Source organism: Alligator sinensis, unplaced genomic scaffold (assembly GCF_000455745.1).
Source record: "Alligator sinensis unplaced genomic scaffold, ASM45574v1 scaffold597_1, whole genome shotgun sequence".
NCBI classification, from domain to species: domain Eukaryota; kingdom Metazoa; phylum Chordata; order Crocodylia; family Alligatoridae; genus Alligator; species Alligator sinensis.
In genome coordinates, this window is record NW_005842074.1 from 1,539,505 (window position 1) to 1,546,671 (window position 7,167).

The following is a 7,167-nucleotide window of genomic DNA, read 5'->3' on the forward strand; positions in this document are numbered from 1 at the left end:
CAGAGGAGCTCCTGTCAGGTATAGAGAGGAATAAATCTTTACAAAATTAAAACTAAATTGATTGATTTCTTGAATGTGTTTCCTGAGGATTTTCTACAACAGCAATCACTGTCTAAATCCATGTCTGTATTAGCGCTAATTAAATTAAATAACTGGAGAAAATGAAAGTGCTTTGATGTTTGAGTGTTCGGGTATTGTTTAAAGGATTTGATTCAGATGCAAGTGGCTTGTTCTTTGAAGATAAGGAACAAAGCCACAGTGCTGTAGTGTGGGTGGTTTCTTTACTTCTTTTAGGTAATTGCTTATTGCAGTGTTATAAGTTCAAGGGCATATAACATGTGTTTTTATCTTGAGCTGCTACATTATTACTTCACAAATATTTAAGATGATCAATTTTTACCAAGGGAACTCATCAAAAATAGAATGTAAAATTAATAAACTGATTACATTTAATATGTCCAGTTTATTAGGAACAGAGAAGAGTGACTGAAAAACCAATAGCTCAAATACTAGAGATTTCTACCACCCATTAATATAGTTATAGTTTTCACATTGCTGTGGTTTGTATTTGACAGTTATGTGTTTCTGTGTACAGTGATTAGAAAAAAAAGCAGCTGTTTTTCAGAGTAGAGTGAGGAATGATCAAATTACTTTACATGAGAATCATTCATGAGATCAATTAATTAAAATCATTAAGTTCCAGATTGCAGAAATTACAGATTTTTTAAAGAAGTTTTGGTTTTTTGCTTTCATCAGACAGACTGAATCATGCTCTTATTACTCCAAGGAAGAGATTACATCCCAAATGAAGACCTGTCAAGGTGTATTAGTTCCACTTTGATGTTGTAGTTTTTGATAATTATAGTTCATTTTAGAAATATCATTCTGGTTTATCAGACATGAAAACAAAGGAATATTGAATTGCATGTTATTATTTAATATATGAGAGTATCCTGTGTTTAATTAGATTATTGGAATAGGTTATACTGTAGGTAGTTGTCAAAGAAAGGAAAGAGAGAAAAAATGTGTAGCCCTATTTTCTATTTTAGCATCTTTTTTCATGAAGCAGCTGAAAAAATTGAAAGCAATAAAATATGCTGTTATTTGAATTGGACTGAACAGAATCACATACAATTTGCTCTTTTTAGGTACCCTGTTTAAAACCTATGTTTTAAATAATATTTGGTTCAGCTTATGCTGCTATATGACAGTCCTTCTGAATTACAAGCACCTGAGTTAGAATTCCGCAGCATGTTAACAATTGGGTATGCTACAGCATAAACACAAACATGTTAGATCATAAATAAAAAATAAGTTCAGTTGCCTTCATCTACCCTACTAAATTAAAGGCAGTTGACTCCTAGTAGTATTGATAGACTGAAAATCAAAACCATAATGCAGAGGAGCTAGTTAGGAGATTTTAAAATGCCGCATACCATCAGTGGGTAGGGAAATAGAGGGAGGGATTTAGAATAACATCACACTATGGAGCTGGCAGAACCACATGAACACATGACAGTAAATTTACAAAGCTCTTTTGCAGCAGTACTTGAAATAAAATTAGTGCTGGCTGTGAACTAGTAGTGTAAATAAAAAGTTAAAGAATAAAAAATAAAGTCAGGATTTCTTTCATACTTTTAAGATTTGATTGTGCTTTATGCTTTCACACACAATTTCATTGCATAGTTTCCGGAACAGATTCTTGTTTATGGATTTTATTATTTTAATCTATATTCATTGGCTGTTGAAAATTTTGCCATACTTCATTTATGCACTTCACTAAGTAAGAGGTTGTCTATTGATTCTGCTACAACCACCCAGCTTGCTTAATGCAGATTCTTGGAATTGCACTAAACTTTCAGTATAAATGATTGTTGTCGTTTTATTGATCAACACATCAGGAATGTCACGTAAAATTCTTTAATTCTTGAGATGGATAGGGAGAGCACAAAATCTAGCATTCAAGTCAGTGATGCTTATGCTCAGGGTCACACGGAATTCTGACTTCTCTCCACAATTAAATATTTTATTTTTGTAGAATATATTTAAGCTGCCTTATTTACAATGCCTTCACCAACAACCATAATATATGCTGGAAATGCTTGCTGTTTATCAATTAAAGGTTGTCCCAGAGGGTAGTCTTTATCAAAATGTTCAGGCACCTCTGCTTGCAACTGCACAATAGTTATACAAACCAAGTAGCATACCAAGAACATTATTTAAGCATATTGTACCAGAGGTTTAATTCAGCAAAATATTTCTTGTTTTCACTTCAGTTTGTCCAGTGTGTTTTATGGACATTGTTTTGTAATTGAATTTCTTTCTAATTCATTTGGTAATAAGGAAAATGTTCACTCATTTCTCTGTTAAGTCATGGGAGACTTCAACTACCCTGACATCTCATTGGAAGAGCACTCGGCCAAATCTGACTGGTCGTGAAGCTTCCTCACTTGCACTGACAAGCTCTATCCAACTCAAGAAGTCTACAGGCCGACAAGAGGTAAGGTGCTGCTGGATCTGGTTCTGGCCAGAGGGGATGATCTAGTGAGCAGCCTGAGGATCAAAGGGAAGCTAGGTGACAGTGATCATGAGTTGATCACTTTCTGTATCCATTGCAAAGCTGGCAAATCAGTCAGCAATGCAGAAATCCTTGACTTTAGGAAAGCTGACTTTCACAAGCTCAGAAGATTGGTTGTCAAGACCCAGAGAGATCACGACCTGACAGGGAGGGGAGTCCATTATGAGCAGTCACTCCTTAAGGACACGATCCTAAAAGCACAAAGGAAGTCCATTCCAGCCCGTAGGAAAGGTAGCAAAAGGGCTGGGAAACCCCTTGGCTCAATAGGGAACTAATGGATCTTCTGTATCTGAAAAGAGAAGCTCACAAGGGATGGAAGTCAGGAAATACCACTAAGGAGGATTATGCAGCACTGGCCCACACCTCTAGGGAGCACACCAGAAAAGCCAAGGCTGAAACTGAACTCAAACTTGCTACAGGATCAAGAACAAGAACAAGTCCTTCTTCAGATACATGGGAAGTCAGGGAAAAAAATGGGGCAACATTGGACCCCTGCTGAGCCAAATGGGGCAGTTGACAACCAGCACCCAGGAAAAAACTAATCTCCTCAATAATTACTTTGTGTTGGTTTTCCACCAGCCCAAGGGGATCACCCTGCCTGACAGGACCCAGTGATTACCAGGGTAAGTCCAATCATATGCATATAATTAGTAGAGCTCTTGTAAGGGAACAGCTTGAGAGGCTGGACATCCTCAAGTCAACTGGCCCAGATGGAATGCACCCAAGAATGCTAAAATAGTTGGCTGACATTGGAGCACAGCCAATGGCCAGGATATTTGAGAACTCATGGTGCTTGGGAGAGGTTCTAGAAGACTGAAAGAGGGCCAGTGTGTTAGAAGGAAGATCCAGGGAACTACAGGCCAATCAGTTTGACCTCAATCCCTGGAAAGATCTTGAGAAAAATCATCAAAGAAAACATTAACAACAGGCAAACAGAAGGCAACATTCTGAGAGAGCGCCAACATGGTTTTGTTGCAGGTAGGTCTTGCCTGACCAACCTCATTTCCTTCTATGACCAGGTGATGCATCACATGGACAAGGGAGAAGAGGTTGATGTCATATACTTGGATTTCAAAAAAGCATTTGTCTTGGTCTCCCATGATCTCCTCATGGTAAAGTTGGGGAACTGCGGCCTTGACAACCTTACAGTCCAATGGCTGGGGAACTGTTTCCACAGTCAGACCCAGAGAGTAATAGTCAATGGAACTGAGTCAACATGGTGCATGGTGACCAATGGTGTCCCCCAGGGTTTGGTACTCTGACCAGTACTTTTTAATATATTCATAATAATCTGTATTTGGGTGTCAGAAGCGGACTGGCTAAATTTGAAGATGACACCAAGTCACACTAGAAGGTAGGCTGGGGATTCAGGATGACCTGGACAGGCTCACAAGGTGGGCGGATCAAAACCTGATTACATTCAACACGGAGAAATGCAAGGTGCTCCACCTCAGGAGGAAGAACCCACATCATACTTATAGGCTCGGCAGTGCTATATTCACTAGTACCATGACCGAAAGAGACTTGAGGGTCATGATGATCACAAGATAAATATGAGCCACCAATGCAATGCTGCAGCAAATAAATATATATGCTGCAAAGCAAATAAAACTCTGGCTTGCATCTACTGATGCATCTGAAGCAAGACCCAAGAAGTCATCCTTTCACTTTACCCGGCCTTGGTGACGCTGCAGCTGGAGTACTGCATCCAATTCTGGGTTCCACACTTTAGAAAGGATGTGAAGATGCTTAAGAGAGTTCAAAGGAGAGCCACGCATATGATTAGAGGTCAAGAGAGCAGGCCATATCAGGAGAGGCTGAGATGCATGGGATTCTTCAGCCTGGAGCAGAGAAGGCTTGGGGGACTTGGTGGCATCCTATAAGTATAAAAGGGGTGTGCATCAGGAACTGGAAAAAATCTGTTCACCAGGGCACCCCAAGGGAAGGGAAGGTCTAACAGTCACAAACTGCTGGAAGACCCTTTTAGACTGGACATACGGAAAAACTTACTTTCCAAGTCTCCAGAGTCTGGAGTAGACTCCCCCAGAAGTAGTGCAAGCACCTACTCTGGATACATTCAAGAAACGCCTGGATGCTTACCTTGCTGGGGTCATCTCACCCCAGCTGACTTCCTTGGGCAGGGGCCTGGACCTGATGATCTCACGAGGTCCCTTCCAGCCCTAACGTCTATGAAATCTATGTTAACTAAGCTAGATAAAATGCTTGTAATTTACCTAAAACTAAATTCTAGAACTTAGAAATTGTTGTGGATTTCTTTCAGCAAAAAATTTAAAAGACAAGTTTTATTTAAAACCACATACTTTCTAGGAAAATACATTTACGGAATACACTGTTACCCAAAAATGCTTTAAGAAAAGTTAAATTAATTGTTTATACCATATGGATTTTAGTGAAGGTAAGGAGTTAGCTTAAGTGTTAGGCTAAACCTGAAGCAGAAAAAGCATGACTACTATTAAATAGTTGGTGGTATGTGAAGCAAAAGCAGGGTTCCAGGACACTAGAAGTGCTCTGGCACTGCATGGTAAATTAGAGACTCCCTCAACCCCCCACATGCACACACAAAAATCCATGCTGAAGAGTTTTATACATAACAGGAACATGCGTTTCCCTGGGAACAAATAGCACTGGCATGTATTTGTGCCACTGCTGCTTGTCCACAGGGAATGCCCCTGCACACATGCTCTGGCACGCAGCAAATTGCCCTGGCTGGGGTAGGGGAATCTGGGCAAGAAGCCTTTCCTGGGGGCCTCCTGGACTGCAGCAGCAGCAATCCAGGTGCATGGAGCCTGGCTGGCAGCCAGAACCGGAGACTGGCTGGCCAGGCTCTGGTTCCTGGTGGTGCACACTGCAGCCACATGCATCACCTTTTGTTTTCTCCAGTTTTTTTAGATACTGGGGTTTCCTGGTATCTAATTTTGCCATTGTGCTGCAAATATGCAGTATGGCAAACAGATCCACATGCGCTGCATGCATTTTGTGAAACCTTAAAAGGTTTTGAGGTGCCACAACCTACATGTTCACACTCATGTGGACATGGCCAAAAGTTTTAGCTCCAGGTACAAATTATTTTACTTTTTTTTTAGCTGTTGATAAGGCAGCAATGCATATTGGATGCTTATTTGATATATAATGATTGACATGATATAATAGGTTAAGCACCCTAAATGATGGAAATGAAATAACCTCCCAAGGGTTGTCATACTGAGATTGGGGTCTCTGATCCTGGCACTTCATTGGAAGCCAATGCTTGATGTGGTTGATTAACTATTCTCTGTTAAGGTGAGATATTAATTTTATGGTTTGATATTCTTTGATTTGACCATAACTGTATACAAAGTATAACCGAACGCAAAAATTTAATGAAAACAGATTTTCTGAGAGTTTCTTAAATATCAGTGTTGCTGATTTTCAAACTTTTAGGGTCTAAAAATTGTAAGTATTAATCTGAATTCTGAATGATGACAGTGGTGTTAACACAGTTCAAAATAAAAGGGAAATTCAAATTAACAACAAACCCTAACTATATGTAGTTGTAAACTAGGGGAAGTGGTAAATATATTCAGACTTGCTTATTCACATTAGTTTAGCTTTTACCTTACCTACATGACAAAACTAAGTTTGCCCAATGTTTCAGGAACTGCAGGGAGGTTCAAATACAAAGTCAGATTTTCTGCAGGTCATAGTAAGAGGTGGAAAGTAATACCCAGTGATTATATTTATTTTATTTTATTCAGTGAGATGCTACTAGTGACCCCTGTGTTTAGGTTGTCTGACATATACTATTACAAAAGATTCTTGTGACCTTTTTTTTAGAGAAAGTTTACAATTCCTCCCTGGTTCACTGCAAGCCTTTGAAACTTGGCAAGGAAAAATATATTTTCTTTGTCCTGTAAAGTCCATTCAGGTTACCTTAGTTTGAATCTCATTACTTCCTTTCTCTCACTTGTGTAGTCAGCAAAATATTGAAAGGATGCCAAAACAAAAAACCTTACATTTTCTTAAGTTTTGCATTCATGCTGCTGCCTATAAATAAACAGCACACTTGGCAATGAGAACACCTGACAGTTACTAGAGTAACTGTAGCACGGGCTGGGGGAAGGAAAGATCAAGGGAGAAACAAGTTTCTCACTTTGGAGTTCCTGCAGCTCCTTTCACCACTTGCTTTTCATGGTCCATGAACCTTCCCAACTCTGGAGGCAGGTAGGGGGTGGGGTTGGCCCCCTTAACCTCCAGATAAAGGTTTTAACTATTGTATTTACCGGAATCCAAGACAACTTTGAATTTAAGGCAACCCACCCAATAATTAGATTCTGTATATGGAGAATGTATACATCTGTTATAGAACCTAATTATCAGAGGATCATCTTAAATTCATCCCCTTCTTTCCCCCATTATAGAGGGAAAAATAGTGGCAGGAGCAGGCAGCTGGGGGGGCCAGCAAGTGGCCCTCTTACCCTTTATCCCCCTCCACTTTTTCTCCCTGCTGCCTGCCTGCACCACCTGCTGCCTGCCTCTCTCATGCCTGTACCCCCTTGGCACCTGGCCCCCCTGTGGCCTCTGCCCCCCCC

General features: G+C 40.1%; 1 protein-coding gene across 1 annotated transcript in view; it reads left to right on the forward strand.

The window, feature by feature from the left end:
- The window catches only part of PTPRM (protein tyrosine phosphatase, receptor type M), a 734,228-nt gene that overhangs the window by 429,666 nt on the left and 297,395 nt on the right, over window positions 1-7,167 (forward strand). The window lies entirely within an intron of this gene.